Below are 22,409 nucleotides of genomic sequence, written 5' to 3'. Positions count from 1 at the left end.
TCTTGTCTTTATTCCTTTATATGTAGCACATCCATTTCCTCTGGTTACTTTTAAGATTTTCTCTTCATCACTGTTTTTGAGCAATTTTATTACGGTGTGCCCTAGTGTAGTCTTTTTTTTTTTTTTTTTTTCATTTTGTGTGTGTGTACTGGGTTTTGTGTAACTTCTTATATATATGGGTTTATAGTTTTTATTAAATTTGGAGGGAAATTCTGCCATTATATTGTTAAATATTTCTCTATCATCCCCTCTTTTGGAATTTTACTTATACACGAATTAGGCCATTTGGAGTTGTTCCACAGGTCACTAGTATTCTTTTCACTTTTTTGGATTATTTTATCTTTGTATTGAATTTTGAACAGTATCCATTACTATGTCTTTAATCCACTCTTCTTTTCTTCTGCCATGTCTAATCTGAAGTTTATGCAATTCAGTTTATTTTTTTCATTTTGAACATTTTAGTTTGATCTTCAAAAATTTTATCTGGGTATTTTTTATATTTCTGTTCTCAATTTAATCTTTTGAACATGTGGAATATAGTTCTAGTAAGCATTTGAAAGTGCTTGTCTGCTAATTCTTTTTTCTTTAATTTTTTATTTCTTTTCAGCGTAACAGTATTCATTGTTTTTGCACCACAACCAGTGTTCCATGCAATCCGTGCCCTCTCTAATACCCACCACCTGGTTCCCCGAACTTCTCACCCCCCGCCCCTTCAAAACCCTCAGATTGTTTTTCAGAGTCCATAGTCTCTCATGGTTCACCTCCCCTTCCATTTTCCCTCAACTCCCTTCTCCTTTCCTTGTCTGCTAATTCTAACATTTCTGTCAGTTATGGGTCAGTTTTTTTTTAATTTTTTTAATTTTTTAATTTTTTATAAACATATATTTTTATCCCCAGGGGTACAGGTCTGTGAATCGCCAGGTTTACACACTTCACAGCACTCACCAAAGCACATACCCTCCCCAATGTCCATAACCCCACACCCCTTCTCCCAAACCCCTCCCCCAGCAACCCTCAGTTTGTTTTGTGAGATTAAGGTCACTTATGGTTTGTCTCTCTTCCAATCCCATCTTGTTTCACTGATTCTTCTCCTACCCTCTTAAGCCCCCATGTTGCATCACCACTTCCTCATATCAGGGAGATCATATGATAGTTGTCTTTCTCTGATTGACTGATTTCACTAAGCATGATACACTCTAGTTCCATCCATGTTGTCGCAAATGGCAAGATTTCATTTCTTTTGATGGCTGCATAGTATTCCATTGTGTATATATACCACTTCTTCTTGATCTATTCATCTGTTGATGGACATCTAGGTTCTTTCTATAGTTTGGCTATTGTGGACATTGCTGCTATAAACATTTGGGTGCACGTGGCCCTTTGGATCACTATTTTTGTATCTTTAGGGTAAATACCCAGTAGTGCAATTGCCGGGTCATAGGGCAGTTCTATTTTCAACATTTTGAGGAACCTCCATGCTGTTTTCCAGAGTGGTTGCACCAGCTTGCATTCCCACCAACAGTGTAGGAGGGTTCCCCTTTCTCCCCATCCTCGCCAGCATCTGTCATTTCCTGACTTGTTGATTTTAGCCATTCTGACTGGTGTGAGGTGATATCTCATTGTGGTTTTGATTTGTATTTCCCTGATGCCAAGTGATATGGAGCACTTTTTCATGTGTTGTTGGCCATCTGGATGTCTTCTTTGCAGAAATGTCTGTTCATGTCCTCTGCCCATTTCCTGATTGGATTATTTGTTCTTTGGGTGTTGAGTTTCCTAAGTTCTTTATAGATTTTGGACACTAGTCCTTTATCTGATATGTCGTTTGCAAATATCTTCTCCCATTCTGTCAGTTGTCTTTTGATTTTGTTAACTGTTTCCTTTGCTGTGCAAAAGCTTTTGATCTTGATGAAATCCCAATAGTTCATTTTTGTCCTTGCTTCCCTTGCCTTTGGCGATGTTCCTAGGTTGATGTTGCTGCGGCTGAGGTCGAAGAGGTTGCTGCCTGTGTTCTCCTCAAGGATTTTGATGGATTCCTTTCGAACACTGAGGTCCTTCATCCATTTTGAGTCTATTTTTGTGTGTGGTGTAAGGAAATGGTCCAATTTCATTTCTATGCATGTGGCTGTCCAATTTTCCCAACACCATTTATTGAAGAGGCTGTCTTTTTTCCATTGGACATACTTTCCTGCTTTGTCGAAGATTAGTTGACCATAGAGTTGAGGGTCTATTTCTGGGCTCTCTATTCTGTTCCACTGATCTATGTGTCTGTTTTTGTGCCAGTACCATGCTGTCTTGAAGATGACAGCTTTGTAATAGAGCTTGAAGTCCGGAATTGTGATGCCACCGACTTTGGCTTCCTTTTTCAATATCCCTTTGGCTATTCGAGGTCTTTTCTGGTTCCATATAAATTTTAGAATTATTTGTTCCATTTCTTTGAAAAAGATGGATGGTACTTTGATAGGGATTGCATTAAGTGTGTAGATTGCTTTAGGTAGTATAGTCATTTTCACAATATTTATTCTTCCAACCCAGGAGCATGGAACATTTTTCCATTTTTTTGTGTGTCTTCCTCAATTTCTTTCATGAGTACTTTATAGTTTTCTGAGTATAGATTCTGTGCCTCTTTGGTTAGGTTTATTCCTAGGTATCTTATGGTTTTGGGTGCAATTGTAAATGGGATTGACTCCTTAATTTCTCTTTCTTCTGTCTTGCTGTTGGTGTAGAGAAATGCAACTGATTTCTGTGCATTGATTTTATATCCTGACACTTTACTGAATTCCTGTACAAGTTCTAGCAGTTTTGGAGTGGAGTCTTTTGGGTTTTCCACATATAGTATCATATCATCTGCGAAGAGTGATAATTTGACTTCTTCTTTGCCGATTTGGATGCCTTTAATTTCCTTTTGTTGTCTGATTGCTGAGGCTAAGACTTCTAGTACTACGTTGAATAGCAGTGGTGATAATGGACATCCCTGCTGTGTTCCTGACTTAGCAGAAAAGCTTTCAGTTTTTCTCCATTAAGAATGATATTTGCAGTGGGTTTCTCATAGATGGCTTTGATGATATTGAGGTATGTGCTCTCTATCCCTACACTTCGAAGAGTTTTGATCAGGAAGGGATGCTGTACTTTGTCAAATGCTTTTTCAGCATCTATTGAGAGTATCATATGGTTCTTGTTCTTTCTTTTATTGATGTGTTGTATCACATTGACTGATTTGCAGATGTTGAACCAACCTTGCAGCCCTGTAATAAATCCCACTTGGTCGTGGTGAATAATCCTTTTAATGTACTGTTGAATCCTATTGGCTAGTATTTTGGTGAGAATTTTCGCATCTGTGTTGATCAAGGATATTGGTCTATAGCTCTCTTTTTTGATGGGATCCTTGTCTGGTTTTGGGATCAAGGTGATGCTGGCCTCATAAAATGAGTTTGGAAGTTTTCCTTCCATTTCTATTTTTTGGAACAGTTTCAGGAGAATAGGAATTAGTTCTTCTTTAAATGTTTGGTAGAATTCCCCCGGGAATCTGTCTGGCCTTGGGCTTTTGTTTGTTTGGAGATTTTTAATGACTGTTTCAATCTCCTTACTGGTTATGGGTCTGTTCAGGCTTTCTATTTCTTCCTGGTTCAGTTGTGGTAGTTTATATGTTTCTAGAAATGCATCCATTTCTTCCAGATTGTCAAATTTGTTGGCGTAGAGTTGCTCATAGTATGTTCTTATAATAGTTTGTATTTCTTTGGTGTTAGTTGTGATCTCTCCTCTTTCATTCATGATTTTATTTATTTGGGTCCTTTCTCTTTTCTTTTTGATAAGTCTGGCCAGGGGTTTATCAATTTTATTAATTCTTTCAAAGAACCAGCTCCTAGTTTCGTTGATTTGTTCTATTGTTTTTTTTTGTTTGTTTGTTTCTATTTCATTGATTTCTGCTCTGATCTTTATGATTTCTATTCTCCTGCTGGGCTTAGGGTTTCCTTCTTGTTCTTTCTCCAGCTCCTTTAGGTGTAGGGTTAGGTTGTGTACCTGAGACCTTTCTTATTTCTTGAGAAAGGCTTGTACTGCTATATATTTTCCTCTCAGGACTGCCTTTGTTGTGTCCCACAGATTTTGAACTGTTGTATTTTCATTATCATTTGTTTCCATGATTTTTTTTAATTCTTCTTTAATTTCCCAGTTGACCCATTCATTCTTTAGAAGGATGCTGTTTAGTCTCCATGTATTTGGGTTCTTTCCAAACTTCCTCTTGTGGTTGAGTTCTAGCTTCAGAGCATTGTGGTCTGATAATATGCAGGGAATGATCCCAATCTTTTGATACCGGTTGAGTCCTGATTTAGGACCGAGGATGTTATCTATTCTGGAGAATGTTCCATGTGCACTAGAGAAGAATGTGTATTCTGTTGCTTTGGGATGAAATGTTCTGAATATATCTGTGATGTCCATCTGTTCCAGTGTGTCGTTTAAGGCCTTTATTTCCTTGTTGATCTTTTGCTTGGATGATCTGTCCATTTCAGTGAGGGGAATGTTAAAGTCCCCTACTATTATTGTATTATTGTTGATGTGTTTCTTTGATTTTGTTATTAATTGGTTTATAAAGTTGGCTGCTCCCACATTAGGGGCATAGATATTTAAAATTGTTAGATCTTCTTATTGGACAGACTCTTTGAGTATGATATAGTGTCCTTCCTCATCTCTTATTATAGTCTTTGGCTTAAAATCTAATTGATCTGATATAAGGATTGCCACTCCTGCTTTCTTCTGATGTCCATTAGCATGGTAAATTCTTTTCCACCCCCTCACTTTAAATCTGGAGGTGTCTTTGGGCTTAAAATGAGTTTCTTGGAGGCAACATATAGATGGGTTTTGTTTTTTTATCCATTCTGATACCCTGTGTCTTTTGAGTGGGGCATTTAGCCCATTAACATTCAGGGTAACTATTGAGAGATATGAATTTAGTGCCATTGTATTGCCTGTAAGGTGACTGTTACTGTATATTGTCTCTATTCCTTTCTGATCTACCACTTGTAGGCTCTCTCTTTGCTTAGAGGACCCCTTTCAAGATTTCCTGTAGAGCTGGTTTGGTGTTTGCAAATTCTTTCAGTTTTTGTTTGTCCTGGAAGCTTTTAATCTCTCCTTCTATTTTCAATGATAGCCTAGCTGGATATAGTATTCTTGGCTGCATGTTTTTCTCGTTTAGTGCTCTGAAAATATCATGCCAGCTCTTTCTGGCCTGCCAGGTCTCTGTGGATAAGTCAGCTGCCAATCTAATATTTTTACCATTGTAGGTTATAGACTTCTTTTCCCGGGCTGCTTTCAGGATTTTCTCTTTGTCACTAAGACTTGTAAATTTTACTATTAGGTGACGGGGTGTGGGCCTATTCTTATTGATTTTGAGGGAGGGCGTTCTCTGAACCTCCTGAATTTTGATGCTCGTTTCCTTTGCCATATTGGGAAAATTCTCCCCAATAATTCTCTCCAGTATACCTTCTTCTCCCCTCTCTCTTTCTTCTTCTTCTGGAATCCCAATTATTCTAATGTTGTTTCATCTTATGGTGTCACTTATCTCTCGAATTCTCCCCTCATGTTCCAGTGGCTTTTTGTCCCTCTTTTGCTCAGCTTCTTTATTCTCTGTCATTTGGTCTTCTATATCGCTAATTCTTTCTTCTGCTTCATTTATCCTAGCAGTGAGAGCCTCCATTTTTTATTGTACCTCATTAATAGCTTTTTTTTATTTCAACTTGGTTAGATTTTAGTTCTTTTATTTCTCCCGAAAGGGCTTTTATCTCTCCCGAGAGGTTTTCTCTAATATCTTCCATGCCTTTTTCGAGCCTGGCTAGAACCTTGAGAATTGTCATTCTGAACTCTAGATCTGACATATTACCAATGTCTGTATTGATTAGGTCCCTAGCCTTTGGTACTGCCTCTTGTTCTTTTTTTTGTGGTTAATTTTTCCGCCTTGTCATTTTGTCCAGATAAGAGTATATGAAGGAGCAAGTAAAATACTAAAAGGGTGGCAACAACCCCAGGAAAATATGCTTTAACCAAATCAGAAGAGATCCCAAATTGTGAGGTAGGGGGGAGAAAGGGGATAAAAAGAGGTTCAAAAATAAAGAAAGAAAAAAAAAAGAATTAAAAAAAGAAAACGAATAAAGAAAAGTAAAAAAAAAGAAAAAATATATATATTAGATAAACTAGTTAAAAAAAACGTTAAAAAGGAAAAGGGTAAAAGTTAAAAAAAATTTTAGCAAAAGAAGAGAAAAAAAAATGAAAAGAAAAAAAATTACTTTAACTGGAAGTCTAAAAAATCACAGGGAGAAAGCCATGAGTTCCATGCTTTGCTTTGTCCTCCTCTGGAATTCTGCTGCTCTCCTTGGTATTGAACCTGCACTCCTTGGTAGGTGAACTTGGTCTTGGCTGGATTTCTAGTTGATCTTCTGGGGGAGGGGCCTGGTGTAGTGATCCTCAAGTGTCTTTGCCCCAAGCGGAATTGCACCGCCCTTACCAGAGGTCCCGGGCTGAGTAATCCGCTCAGGTTTGCTTTCAGGATCTTTTGTTCCCTGACTGCTTTCTGTAGAGTTCCAGAGGATGGGAATACAAATGGCGGCCCACAGGTCTCCGGCCTGGAGGAGCCGAGAGCCCGGGGTCCCACTGCTCAGTGAGCCTTCAGAGAACAGCACCGAGTAACTCCTGTCTGCCTGACCTCCGGCCGTGCTCCAAGCTCACCGAGCCTGTGACCGGTTCAAGGTAACCCCAAGCTGCGAGCTCACTGTCGGCTCTGTCTCTGTAGCCAGCTTTCTCGTTCCAATACCCGCAAGCTCTGCGACACTCAGACACCCCCGATCCTTCTGTGACCCTGTGGGACCTGAGGCCACGCTGACCCCACATGGGCTTCACCCCGGTTTAGCCTCTGGAGCAATGACCCTCAGCGGAACAGACTTTTAAAAGTCCTGGTTTTGTGCTCTGTTGCTCCGCCGCTTGCCGGGAGCCGGCCCCTCCCCCCAGGGTCTATCTTCCTGTCGCTTTGGATTCACTTCTCCACCAGTCCTACCTATCAGAAAGTGGTTGTTTTTCTGTTTCTAGAATTGCTGTTGTTCTTCTCTTCGATCTGCCGATGGATTTGCAGGTGTTTGCAATCTTTAGATAAGCTATCTAGCTGATCTCCTGCTAGCTGAAGTAGTCTCAGCCTGCTACTTCTCTGCCATCTTGACTCCTCCCCAGTTATGGGTCAGTTTTGATTGAGCTCTTTCTTCTCATATTTACCTTCCTATTTTGTACCTGGTAATTTCTTATTGAATGTTAAGGATTGTGAGCTTTACCTTTACCTTTGTGTAGGTGTTGGATATTTTAGTATTTTTATAAATATTCTTGCATTTTACTCTGGGATACAGTAAGCTATTTGGAAACCTTTTGATCTGTTTAGGTCTGTCTTTTAAGATTTGTCATGTAGTACCAAGCCATGTTTAGTTTAGAGGTAATTATTCTCTACTACTGAGACAAGACCTTTGTTACTACTTTCCTAGTTCCATGGGGACTTGCAAAGATTTCCCCTCTAGCTGTTGAGAATAGCAGTTCCTGACTCTATGTGATACATGAGTACCATTCTCTCTAATCATTGTGGGTGATTCTTTTCCTAGTCTCCATTACTTTTATCACACAGGTGCGCTGATTAATGTTCTGCTGAACTTGAAGGTAGAGACTGTGCCATTCTCTGGAGTTTGCTTTCTGTGTGACTCTTTCTTCTCCCTAGTCTGTTTTACGAACTCCAGCTGCATTGGTATCCCTAGACATATAGCTCTGTCTCTTCAACTCAGGGATTCTGCTGGACCATCTGTGGTTTTTCCTCTCTGCTTTGTTATCAGGAAACTTTCTCAAGGTAGTAAACTGAAGCAACCAGAAGTCTCACTTCTTTGTTTCTCATATCCTGGGGTTCCTGTCCTTGGTTATCTAATATACTGTAGCTCAGAAACCAATGCTTCTTCATATATATTGTCTACTTTATTTGTGTGAGGCCAGAGGGAAAACCTTGTCCCCAAAAGGACATTTTTAAGTGGAAAAATGGAAGTCTTAACATAGTATTTAATCAAGACTTAGCTCCACTTTCCAGATACAAAAATTAAGGCTCAGAGGGAGTAGATAACTTAATATCACAAATCTGGTAAGAGTTGTAGCCAGGATTTAGAGTCAGCTTATCTGAACTCAGAGGCTTTGGGTTTCTTTTCTGATTTACATTATCTTAATGCTTGGATATTTAAAATCTAGGCATGATATAGAAATCGTAATGAAGACTTAACTGCAACATATTTTTAACCAGAGAACCTCATACTGTAACCACAGCAGCTAACAGAGCATTTACTGTCGGCCTTTGGGTGACTTTTCAATACTGAATCCCCTGCAGAGGTTCACGACTTTAATTTTCATATGTATTACTCTACAATGCATGATACCCTTTCCTAACTGACCTTTTAAAAATAAATAATCCACTATGCCTGTATAAAGATCATTGTTCTGTCATATCATTTCACACTTCTCTTTGCCTTCCCAATGTACAAAGAGTGAATGTGACCAGAGGAAATTGACCATCTGCAACATAACACACGGCTCCTTTTTCTACAGTGACTGGGAGATCACAGCTCTTACTCCAGATTTCAGAGAAAACAATGCTTCCATGCAGACCTCCAGAATCATGTGCACAAGCATATTTGTTGCAAATAATCTTGGCCCCTTAGCCTCTGCCAGCAAAGGCAAAAGTGAAGTTTCACCAAAGAAGTAACCTCTTTCTAACCCTCAGGTTTTATTGTTTTATAGAAATTTATGAAAGTTCATATTTTCCCTGAAAATCCTAGCATTGTTTTTAACTCACGTTTTTATAAGTTTGGACACCATTAGACGTCTTTCTCATAGATATGTTATATAACATATATAACCTGTTAATTACATAGCTGAATTAAAAGAAGTGAGTTCACTCACTCACTGATTGAGTGAACCAGTGGCCTTTCTCCTTTTGATTGTTCTACTCAGTAGGCTTTAGTATCTTTGAGCAATGAGCAAGACTTAGGAGAAGTACAAGTAGGGAACATGCGAGTGTAGAGATGGTATAGAACTAACAGAGCTATGAACTGTCAACATATTTATGAGGTTACTGGAGATGTTGCCTCTTCTTAAAAAGCAGCTTTGAAGGTATTCCTTATTTATATGAAAATAACTGAATATGTATTGTGAGCTACTTAGAGGAGAAATTGAAACTCAGTTCGGAAAATAACTGAATTAGTCTTCTTTCTTGCTATGTGACTTCTCAAACATCTTAATTTTTATATAAAAGGGGTTTGGAGGCTTGCTGTTTGGGGAACCTGCCTTTAAATCTATTTCATCTCATTGACAAGCTGAGAAATTTCTTCTTAGTTCGGTTTCTTTGTGTGTTCTTTTATTTTATACGTTGTCATCAGTTTGAAAGACACTGTGCTGTTCTTGGATGCACTGATCAGAAAGATTCATTTAAATAGTTTCCTAGAAAAGAAATACATGTACCTATTAGACTTGCAGGTACAGAGGTGATAAATAACTCAGCTGGAATTCACTGGAGTAGATCCAATGGCTCCCATGAACACTAGGATTCGTCTGTTAGAGCAATGGCCTGCTGCATATGACTTGGGATAGTTCTGTGTGCTGAATTAATTCCAGGGACTTGAATACATAGGTCAACAAACCACAGAAGCTCTTCTGGGTCTAAAAATAATCATCATATCTTTCATTTGCATATGGTATCATAAATTTGGAAAGCAAGCCCACATTCCTAAAGGAGTTTAGAATCCAGCCAGGGAAACAAAAGGCAAATATATAGAGCATTTAAGTGTAAACTGTATGATGTGGATTATATTAGCAAGGAGATATTAGAAGAAACATCTGTTTTGCCTAGAGTAGTTGAAGAAAGCTTTATGTAGGAGACAAAAGTTGCTAGGTAAACAGAGAGGTAGGGAGAGAAGTTCTTACAAATGATGAAAAACAGCACAGGCAAAAACAGTTGGAAATACAAGTATAATACATGAAAGAAAGTGAGCTGTTAAAAAACTCTTTCGGAGAGCCCTGGAAAATAAAGGTGCTATCAGATGATGAATAGTCTGGAAGTCCAAATAGAAGAATTTACAACTTAATGCCAAAGATAACAGGATGTCATTGCAGATTTTTGAGTATATGACAACTATAAGTACACCTTCCTGAAGATTAGCCAGGCCTTATGTGCAAGGTAGGTGAGGGAGAAGATGGAACAAGAGAGACCAGCTTGAGCCTAATGGGGTTGCTCAAGTTAGGAGGACTCTATTGGGTATCTGACAAAGGACAGAAGAGATGGAAAAGAATAGTCAGTGTTCTGAAGGAAGAAATAAGGAAGCTTGAAGGTCTCACCTTTCTGTGCTCTCTGTCACTGCAATGGGAGATTTCAGACAGAGAGTGGAGGACAGAAGTGTGGACCTCCCCAGTTCTCACATTGCCTTACAGTGATGTTCGGCTACTCTACCACTTTGAATGTCAGCTCTGTGATGAACTGAACTTTCTTTAAGAGGGGATAGAGTATTGTATGGTCTTTAAACACTTGAGGCTTAGAACAGTGCCCCCCCCCATTCTGAGAATAGAATGAATGTGTTAAAAGGTAAGAATCTAGAAACAATAATGGCAAAATGAAAGAAAAAGAAATTTACAGGAAGGAAAGCAAGGGAATTGGGAGTCAGGAACTATAAAGGAAAAGAGAAAAAAGAGAGGACAACAAGTAGACTGCCCAGCTCCTGAGGGTTTGAATTGCCTTGGCTAAGATCCCATCCCCAAGTAACATCTCTGGTCTACCAGAAGAATGATAGATTTCTAAAGCTTAGAAACCTCCCCCCTCCTTTTGATTCTTGAGAAAACTAATGCTGAAAGAAGTCAAGTAGCTTACTCAAAATGAGATGGCTAATGAAACAGACAGGATGAGAACACTGGTCTATAACTCCTGCTTCATGTCTGCATTCCAGCCTCACACTTCCTTTCCTGGAAAGGATTTAAAGATTTATCCCACTGTGTTAAGGCTTTCCCACTTTACACAACTACTTCTGGGTCACCCAATTAGGCTGTCTTGTTCCATCTGTCTTCCAGCTGTGAAGGATCCAGGACATATCAACTATGTAAGAAAAAGTGCATAATGAGAGAAAAATATTTTTAAGGAATGAAGAAAAAAGAATGAGAAATAAGAAAGTAAAAAGAAAAGCATTTGTTGTTAAAAAACAACAACATTGACGCTCTCATATTTTCTGGTTTTGAAACTTATTACAAAGCTACAGGAATCAAAACAGTGTGGTACTGGTACAAAGACAGACATATAGATCAATGGACTAGAACAGAGAGTCCAGAAATAAACCCCCCTCTACCTGGTCACATGATGTTGGTTTGACAAGAGTGTTAAGACCATTGAATAGGGTAAGTATAGTCTCTTCTTCAACAAAGCTTTAGGGAAATTGGATATCCACACGCAAAAGAGTGAAGTTGTACCTTATCTTATACCATATAGAAAAATCAACTCAAAATGGATCAAAGACCTACATGTAAGACCAAAATAAAAAACTCTTAGAAGAAAACATAAGGTAAAGCTTAATAATATTGGATTTGGCAAGGATTTCTTGGATATGACATCAAAAGCACAAGCAACAAAAGAAAAAAAGGACAAATTGGACTACATTAAAATTAAAACCTTCTGTGCATCAAAGGACATAGTCAACAGCAAAAAAGCAACCTAGAGACTGCGAAAATATTTGCAAATCATGAAAATGATAAAAAGTTAATACCCAGATTATAGAAAGAACTCCTTAACAACAACAACAACAACACCTGATTAGAAAATGATCAAAGGAGTTGAATAGGCGTTTCTGTGAGGACTTTTGTCTAGTAAACACATGCAAAGATATTTATGACTAATCATAAGAGAAATGCAAGTCAAAACCACCATGAGATACCACCTCATACTTACTGGCTTTTATATAGAAAAACAAAAACAAATTAAAAAAAAAAAAGAAAGAAAATAACATGCATTGTTGAGGATGTGGAGAAATTAGAACTCTGTGCAGCACTAGTAGGACTGTAAAGTGGGGCAGCTGCTATGATAAATAAATTAATTAAAAATTGAATTACCACATGATACAGCAATTCTGCTTCCGGTATATATCCAAAATAATTAAAAGCAGGGTCTTGAAGATAAATGTGTCCACCTGTGTTCTTAGTAGTACTATTCACTACAGGCAAGAGGCAGAAGCACCTGAAGTGCCCATTGACAGATAAGTGGATAAACAGTGTTTCGTTTCCGTAGTGTAGTGGTTATCACGTTCGCCTCACAGATAAGTGGATAAACAAAAGGTGGCATATATTAACAATGGAGTATTATTCAGCATTAAAAAGTAAGAAAATTTGGCACCTGCTACAACATGGGTAAACCTTGAGGACATTGTGCTAAGTGAATAATAAGCCAATTACAGAAAGAGAAATACTGCCTCATTCCACTTGTACAAAGTACTTGGTGTAGTCAGAGTCATAGAAAGAGAACATAGAATAGTAGTTTCCAGGGGCTGGAAAGTGGGGAAATTGTGAAGTTGTTATTTAATGGGTATATTTTAGTTTTGCAAGATAAAGAAATTCTGGAAATTGGTTGTACAAAGATGTGAATATACTTACCACTTCTGAACTGTTCAATTAGAAATGCTAAGATGGTAAACTCTGTTATGAGTTTTATGACAATTAAAAGTAAAAATAAGAAAAAAACATTGAATTCTATCATCTATTCATATCTTTTGCACCCTACTCCAGAGATGTTTATATAATTAATGTACTTGAGAAAATTTAAATTAACACATTTATTTGATACAAACATAGATTTAACCTATTCACAAGTAGACAAACATATGGCTCATTTGCATACAGATATAAACAACTACCTCATTTTTATATTATTTTCCTAATTATTTTTAATTAAAATATTTAAATTGGTTTTAAGGTAAAAAGTTTAAATATGTATGCAGGAATAATGGGATTTCAATAATCATTACTAACTCACATATATTATTACTTAAATATAAATATACTTTTAAATTATTTATAATTTATAATTATAATATAAAATATTATATAATCATTTAAATATAAATATTAAAAAGTACATAAGCACAAGAGTTTAAACAATATGAATATTTTATGAAGTAATGAACTAAAAATAGGATTAAGATTATTTATAGGCAGGAATAGTTACTGAAGAGTTGAAGTAATTTTCTAGATAATTTAGTTAAGAACCACTGCTGTTGAAAATGATTCTTTGGACTGAATAGTCCATATTCTACAGTGATAAAATCCAGTGGATAATTATCTAATTTTCTCTTCTTCTTCACTCTATAGCTAAATAGAGAGTTTAAACTTCTCATGTTAAGCAAATGAATTTGAGTATTACAGTTTTTTTATTATTCTTATTACAGTAAGCAACTTCCTCACCAAAGTTAGAAGATTTATTTCTCTTTCTCTTTCTTTCTCTTTTTTTGTTTTTGTTTTTGTTTTTAAGGGAATATCTTTTCCCCTTTGAATCAGGATTCTTGACTTTTTTTGTCAAATACAATTTGATGGTATATTCTTTTTTATTTTTATTTTATTTTAATTCTAGTACAGTTAACATACAGTGGTATATTTGTTTCAAATGTACAAGAGAGTGATTCTCCAATTCCATATATTACTCAGTGCTCATCATGGTAAGTATACCCTTTAATCTTCTTTACCTATTTTACCCATCCCCCCCACCTACCTTCCCTCTGATAACTATCTGTTCTCTATAGTAAGTCTGTTTTTTTGGTTTGTCTTTTTTATTTCCTTTGTTCATTTTTTTATTTCTTAAATTTCACATATGGGTGAAATCATTTATTTGTCTTTCTCTGGCTTACTTGTTTTGCCTAGCATTATACTCTCTAGAGCCATCCATATTATTGCAAATGGCAATATTTTATTATTTTAATGGCTGAATTATATATATATATAAAAAGAAATTGTCATGTATATACATGACAATTTCTTTGTCCATTCATCTATCACTCCATACTTAGGCTGCTTCCATGATTTGGCTATTGTAAATAAACCTGGCAAACGTTTCTTTTAGTCCTTCCTGGTGAATAAGGATTCTGTCATGTGCCAAGGGAAAGGTCACTTTTCTCAAGAGGCTGGGATATAATTCAGCTACTCTATTACCATTGTGTGCATGAAACAGAAGCTGCCCCATAAGATTTCCCCCGTGATCTAGCCGCACCTCATCAGTGGTGTCCTTTCAACTCAAGATATAAAGAAGAAAAGAAAATTTACATTTTCAGGGGTGGTTATTCTCTAGTGCCTCTTGGAAAGAGTATGGAAGGCACTGTATAACATGGTGCTAGCCTTTGCCTATGTGAAAAGTGAACCTGGATTCATTTGCCCAAAATATAGAAGGCATTTGGCCAGAGTCACAGTATCACAAAAGGAATAAGGTTTTCATTTTCAAAGAACTTACAGTCTATAGATAAAGGAAGCACAAAAAGATTACACACACACACACTGTCATATATACATATTCTTTAACATATATGATCTCTATATATTTATTTATCATTTCCATATAGACAAACATTACAAATAAAAATTAATATGTATATTCACACACATGTACACACCCACTTTCAAGATGGATATTGTATTATTGTCAACCTTCACAAGTTAATAATTTCATTTAAAATTTGAACAGTGTTCTTTTTTTAAAATATGATGTGTCTAAATTTATCTGAAAATAAAAAGAAACATTCAAGAAAATTTAAAACTTTTTCAAAAGCATTGAAATTTAAGTGGAGACATGATTGTATTAGGTGCTTAGAATTAAATTTGCATTTTATTTTTTCATTTTATGAAATGAAATGCTTCCCATATTAATGTCAGACACCAAGCCATGGGTCCAGGAAGCTTATAAAACACCGACAGGATAAATGCCAAAGAGCTCCATCTAGGCAGCTCATATTCAAACTGTAGAAAATCAAAGATAGATTGGAAAAATCTCTGAAGAAACACCTTACCTGGGACACCTGGGTGGCTCAGTTGGTTAGGCAGCTGCCTTCGGCTCAGGTCATGATCCCAGCATCCTGGGATTGAGTCCCACATCGGGCTCCTTGCTGGGCTGGGAGCCAGCTTCTTCCTCTGCCTCTGCCTGCCATTCTGTCTGCCTGTGCTCGCTCGCTCTTCCTCTCTCTCTCTGATAAAAAAAAGAAAAGAAAAGAAAAGAAACAACTTACCTATAAAGGAACAAAGAATCTTATCTGATTTCTACTCAGAATCCCTTTAAGCAAGAGTGGAATAAAAATACTTTGTGTTGGGAGGGGAAAAAATCACCAACTTAGAATTCTGTATCCTGAGAAATTACCTTCCAAAGTGAAAAAGAAGTATTTCCTTAGACAAATAAAAATTAAGCCATGTAATGGGAGCTCCTACTCCACACAGCAGGGACTGAAGCTTCCTGTGATAGCTTCTCTTCCTTTTTAAAAAAATTTTAAAAATTTAATTTAATTAACATTTAGTGTATTACTAGTATCAGGAGTAGAATTTAGTGATTCATCAGTTACATATAACACCCAGTGCTCATTAAATCAAGTGTCCTCCTTAATGCCCCTCACCCTATTACCCCCATCTCCCCACCCATCTCCCCTTTGGCAACTCTCAGTTTGCTCCGTAGAGTTAAGAGTCTCTTATGGTCTGCCTCCATCACTGGCTGTTTTCATCTTTTTTTTTTTCCTTTCCTTCCCCTATGATCCTGTGTTTTGTTTCTCAAATTCCACATATGAGTGAAATCATATGGTATTTTTCTATCTCTGATATTTTTACTTAGTATAACATCCTCTAGTTCCATTCACATTGTTGCAAATAGTAAGATTTCTTTTTTTTTTTTTTTCCGATGGCTGAGAAATATTCCATTCTACATGTATACTTCATCTCCTTCATTCATCAGTCGATGGACATTTTAGTTCTTTGCATAGTTTGGTTATTGTTGATAATGATGCTGCAATTATTCGGGTGGATGTGCCCCTTCAAATCACTATGTTTGTATCCTTTGGGTAAATACCTGATAGTGCAGTTGCTTGGTCCTAGGCTTCTCTTCTGCTTATGTCTTCACTAACTCAAGGATAATACAAGTGCACCTAGAATACCTTCCCTGGAAGGAGAAGCAACCCATTTGACTAAAAGTCTCATGAAAGGGAAATGAAATGTTAAATTATGGCAGTATTCAAAGGTTATGGCCACTGAATTTGTTTTATTGTTTAGAGTTGTGTAGTAGAAAGCACACACACAAAATCTCTTTGATATGATGGCTTTTGTCACATTATGATGGAAAGCCCTTATACAGAACCAGGAAATTGTTTGGAGGGTCAAATACAACTACCCTAAGCAGGGCCATGCTTTCTTGCTATTCCCTGTTTACTGATAACCTTAACTGATCTCCTTCCTCCATCTTCTTTAAGTATACAGTGAATAGCACTGTTAGTCTTCCTACTTTCAGCCAAAATCTTCAATCAGCCATGCGCATTTCACTTTGAACAATCAGACAAGGTGTACATTCATTCACAGCAAAAACTAACTGAGCGATCCTCCAGTGCTTATATTGAACCGTAGGACATCATGATTTGTTTCCACTTTACAGGTGAACTCTTGGGGAAAGGACAGAAGTCTTCCCACGGGCCCTTGAAATCACAGCTCAGCGGGGCCTGGTCTTGACAATCAATGCTTAGGTGCCTGTAAGGCAACGAATGCTCTCTCTATGTCAGAACAAATTTCTCTCAAGAAGTTCCGTTTCTGAAAAGGACAAGTGTTGTGGCCCATCAGTACTATTCGCCCTCTGTAGAACTGAATCACTCACAAGAGTTTTCCTGACCAACAGGTCAAGAACCTGACCTTCAGTTTATACTGGAGGGGAAGACAGCATCCCCAAGCACCTTATCTCTGTCTCTAAAGAACTGCAAGGTGAACGTCGGCTGTCTCAAAGCTGTCTCTTTGATAGCTGTGGGCAAAGGGAAAAAATTGCATTCCCCAGTGAACCTCAAACTGGTGTTTATAATCATGGAATCTGGGCTTGCACCCCAGAGGGAGTTTGTTGGAGTTTGCTTGAGTGGTGTTGTTTTATTTGTGTTATTTTGCTTTGCTGGAAATCATGTTCCTTAAGAGAAAAATGTAATCAGTAAGGAAAGGATGGGATTCATCATCATGAGGCTCTAATGAGGATAACGGTAAGGAGGATGGTGTTGATGACAGCTAACCCTGCCTTGCATTCACAGGATAGCAGGTGTTTGTTCTCTGTGCTTTACATGTTACAGTCAGAAGGGTTCTCAACACACTCATGGGGTAGATGATATTAGCATCTCTAATTCACCAATGAGGAAACTGAAGTAGATAAGTTCACAATACTGAACCGTGGTACTTAGCTAGATGTTATCTATATAAAAATTCGTTTCTCACCCGTATCACATACCAAAATCAAGTCTAAGTCATTTAAGCAGTTAAATGTACAACATGAAAAACATGCGTACAGGTAGAAGAAATTACAAACATATCCAAAGAACTATATTTAAATTCCAAGTGTCTAAAAGCATATATAATAGGAAACAAAATATTTCTCTGAAAACCAAAAATATTCTTAATGATTAATGCCCTCAATACGTATTTTTCTTAAACTTCAATAAGAAAAACAGCAGTACCCTGAAAGATAAATGGTCAAAGAATAGGAACAGACAATTCACAAAAGAAAAAAAATCAGTGGTACTAGTACTATATGAGAAAGAATAATAATGCTATTATTTAGTTATTACTTTGGGTCAAGAACTGTGCTCAGTACTTTCATTATCTTATTAAGTCTTTAAAGATATTTATTTATTTATTTATTTATTTGGCAGAGAGAGAGAGAGATCACAGGTAGCCAGAGAGGCAGGCAGAGAGAGAGAGAGAGAGAGGAGGAAGCAGGCTCGCCACCTAGCAGAGAGCCCAATGTGGGGCTCGATCCCAGGATCCCAGGATCATGACCTGAGCTGAAGGCAGAAGCTTTAGCCCATTGAGTCACCCAGGCACCCCATATCTTATTAAATCTTAATACGACTGTGTATCATGCATGCCCAAGATCCCAAAGCCAGTAAATAGTGAGACTGGCTGGGAATTCAAGTCTGACCAACTCCAAACTCATTATTTAGCCATAAAGCTATACTTCCTTCAGTGATGCATGGCAGCAGCTCAGGCCCGTCCACTGGAGTCCACTGATATGTCTCTTCCAGCTGCCTGTTTTGTCATGTCATGTTGGTAGCTTGAATATTTGTACTACAGCCACCAATATGCTACAAAAGCAACCCCCCCATAAAATATTTCCCAGCACATGACTTACTGTCTCCCTAAAACAACAAGAATATAGAAACTTTATGAATCATGTTCCAAGACCCGAACATAGGAAGTTTATCAAGGCAAAAGTCATACTGCCAAACTGTTTTCCCAAATGTCAAACTTATTACTCAAAGATGGGAACTAAAATAAGAGAATACCACTTTTGTCTACAAATTAACAAATATTAAGAGAGAACAATGGTAAATCAAATTGAGATGCCAAAGGCATGTACATTAGTTCAACCTGTCTGGAAAGCCATGTGGTACCACGTATCAAGATTCTTTAAGAACTTCCCCTGTTTTAATTTCATAATCTCACTACTGGAAACCTGGAGGAAATGCTCAGTGCTATATACAGTGACCTGTGTGTAAGGGTGTTCATTTCACCACTGCTTAGAGTAAAAACTTGAAAACTATTTAAATAACCAACCAACTACTTACATAACCAAAACGACTTAAATAATCAAGCAGCAGTTCAGCACTGTATGAAACAATCATGTGATGAAATGTAATACAGCTTTAAAAAATGATTTTTAGGGTGCCTGGGCTCAGTGGGTTAAGCCTCTGCCTTCGGCTCAGGTCATGGTCTCAGGGTCCTGGGATTGAGGCCCGCTTCGGGCTCTCTGCTTAGCAGGGAGCCTGCTTCCCCCCCTGCCCGCCTGCCTCTCTGCCTACTTGTGATCTTTCTCTCTGTCAAACAAATAAATAAAATCTTTTAAAAAAATTATCTTTAAGTTCCAAAACATTATAAACTATGTACCAAATGATCCATATACTACTCAAAATACATGTTTTCTCTCTATAAACAACATAAACATTATTCACATCATAGGGGTTTTTTTTTTTTGTACATCAGTAAAGTTTTGCATGTTTCTTCATGGAAGTCCTACATATATTTGATATATGTCTGTGTCTGTATATGTATTGGGTGTACATATTGTGCATATATTACATCTAATGTGACAGTGAGATATTTTTGCATATATATACTGAAATATATTTTTTAAACAATGAACAAATAGAAATATATATCATGCTTACAGAATTGAAAACTGAATGTTATAAAACTATTATTTCTTCACAAGTCAATGTATAAGTTTAATAAAATATAAAAAGAAATCTAAAATGCAATTCCAGTAGGATTTTTAATTTTTGTACTTGATTAAATGATTCTACAGTTTTCATCTGTAAAATTATGTGAGATGATGAATAATTTTCTTATTTAATAGGAGTTTTATTTTCTGGTTTTTATGTAATGAGTGTATATCACTGCTACATCAGCAAAATACTTAATGATAATATAAATGCTTAAGGCATATTAATAAGCACATAATGAAGTTTTTAGAATAGGTATAGTCTTTCCTATATGTGGACCTTGAAATGAAGAACATATAAGAAGAATAAAGCAAGTGCCACAGATCTCAAAGGGAGAGATCTTTTCTATCGGGGACCTGGGGAGTTAGGAAAGTCACTATTATCCGTATCTGAGGTGACCATTTGAACAACACACTATACTCAGGACTTAAATCTGTTCACTTGAAGTTGAGATGGTGAGTCTTCTGCCCTCTGGGGGTCCCCTGTTATCACTCATTATTTGAAATCATTGGAAACACCCTAAATTTATTGAGGCTTAGCAGCTCCCTCTCTTCCACAAATTATTTTCTAGGTGTCTAGCTTTGTACTTTCTGAGAGAAAGTGCTGCTTTTAGCTTTTAGAGGGTTAAAAATAAAATGCCTAATAATAAATCATGAAAGTGGTTCCAGATCATGACAGCAGTGACAGTGACCTTAGGATTCCTGTTTAGATTAGTTTATTTTCCCCTAGAATAAACACTGAAACCAAATGCAAGTTTTGCAATAAAGGCAACCTTGTGTACAGGAAATAGCATGGAATTTGAAGCCCAAAGACCTGGTTTGAGTCACATCTCCCCCTGAACCTAATGGAATGATGTGAAGTAAGCCAGCAAACTCTACATTTTTTTTTTTCACATCATTCACTGATTCATTCAATCAACCAGTAAATATTGCTGCCCTACCGTGTACCAAGCACTGTCTTAGCACTAGAAATCAGGAGAGAGAAAAAGCCCATGACTATGTAGATCCTACATTTTAGCTGCAGACACAGGCAGCACCAATCAAAATCACCAAATCAAGATTCATAGAACTATAAGATAATTAAAATTCCTTGCAGAAAATTTAGGGTAGGGTGATAGAACGTGTAAGGATGAAAGGGAGTGGATGAGAAGAATTGCTTGATGAGATTGTCAGAGAAAGCCTTTCTAAGGTGGTAATATTCAAGCAAAAACTGTACCCAGGGAGTTGGCCCTGAAGAGTACCTTGAGATAGAAGTACAGTTGCAAAGGTGCAGGGCTGAGGAAGGAACATCAAGAACACTGGTGTAGCTAGAGTGGTCAGCAAAGAGAGAAGGTGGTAGGAGAGGAGGTCAAAGTGACTGACCACCAGAGCAGTCATGAGGATGAACCAGTGTGTGAGGATGGCCACAGGGCACAATGACCTGCATTATAACGGTTAGGGGATAGCAAGGAAATGGAGTCCTGGTGTCTTTGTCTTTGTCTGTACTACCTGCTTTGACCAAGGAGTAGAATTTCTTTGTTGGGACAGAAGGAAATTTGGCAGCTGAGATTTTTCTTTAGAGGCCTTGCCAGCACCAGGCCTTTGGGGCATCAGTAGAGGCTACGGTGTATTTCATACAAGGTGTTCCTTTTCTGTGCAGACCTCATCCGGGTCAGCAGCTGGCCAGGACCAACAGCTGGTCTCTTCATGCAGGAGGCACTACTTAAGCCCTTCAGACATGAGATGTCATGTAGAGGAACAAATATCTGAATGCATTAGACTTTGCTAGGAAAGCTTTCATAATGCATGGAATGGTATAAAGAAAATGTCTGTGAGGACAGCTTCATTTCATTTCTAAATTTATGTGATTGTATATGGGCAATGCTTATCATTTAACCTTTATCATGCCCTTTTGATCTGGGCTCAATTACACATCACATATCCGATGTAATCTCCCATCTGCTTAACATTTAGAGAGGTATGATCACTAGAGAATGGTGTGGGAAACCAGTTTCAATCATAATCACCCTTTCCCACAGTCTAAAAGGGAGTCAGAGTCACTTGATTTAGCATTTGACAGCATAATGCAGGGCTGTCAGACTTGCCTCTCTTCTCAGACTATCACCTCCTTTCTGCTACTCTGCTATTAGTCTTGACCTTGTTGCTCTTTCTTTTGTCACTGCTACTCTGCCTACCTCTTCCTGCTGTCCCCTGCTGTACTTTTCTGGGGCCAATTCTCTGCCCAGAAGTGTGGGAAGGGGAGGGAGAGGCTGCTATGCTCAGCCCGCAGGGTACAGCTGTCTCAGTGTCTTGAGGTGGAAATACCTGCCTGTCCACAGGATCCCCAGGCACTGTGGTCCAAGAGCATAGAGTCTTTCCGAAGTCTTGGGCTCGAGAGTGCGTGTGAAGCCTACGCAAGTTCAAGTGGACTTGAAAGCTTTTCAACTATGCTTTCCTGTTGTTAATCTGCACATTCATCTGCACATCTGGCTTGGAAAATCTCAAGCCACAAGATCAGCTCTGTTTAGGGTGACTGGTTTGCCACTGCAATAAAGCCAAGTACAAACATGGAAGAAGAGGCTCTGAGAGGCAGCTCCCTTTTCTACTCGCTTCTCTCTGGACAGTTCTTCATTACGGGGATATGCTGATTTTCAGTCACATAGCTAATGTTCAAAGTGGTACCTCATTAAAGTGGGAGATGAAATGTTAGTCACAATCCCTAGACACTCTGAACGCACACCCTGCCTACTAACTGTAACCGAACGTCTGAACGTGTCGCCATTAGCCCCTCATCCAGGCAAAACCTTTGGTGAGGAACCAGCAATTAAGACTGCCGATTCATCTTCCAGGTCCCACTAATCTTCCCAGGAAAGAAATGGACAGCTCTCATACTCTGGGCCACTAGGCATTGGTTGCCAATTGGGAA

General features: G+C 37.8%; 1 long non-coding RNA gene across 5 annotated transcripts in view; it reads right to left on the bottom strand.

Moving 5' to 3' along the window:
* The window catches only part of LOC309860701, an 83,954-nt gene that overhangs the window by 33,366 nt on the left and 28,179 nt on the right, over positions 1-22,409 (bottom strand). For 3 of the 5 annotated variants that reach the window (XR_014309536.1, XR_014309537.1, XR_014309538.1), the window contains exon 4: positions 15,075-15,248. This is a non-coding gene — a long non-coding RNA (uncharacterized lncRNA). Of the gene's footprint in view, positions 1-7,470; positions 9,496-14,575; positions 15,249-22,409 lie in introns of those variants that run through there. The other 2 variants (XR_014309539.1, XR_014309540.1) reach the window with 2 other exon arrangements.

The sequence above is a fragment of the Mustela nivalis genome (assembly GCF_964662115.1).
Source record: "Mustela nivalis genome assembly, chromosome: 3".
In the NCBI taxonomy this organism is placed as follows: domain Eukaryota; kingdom Metazoa; phylum Chordata; class Mammalia; order Carnivora; family Mustelidae; genus Mustela; species Mustela nivalis.
This window is presented reverse-complemented; position numbering and strand designations above follow the sequence as displayed.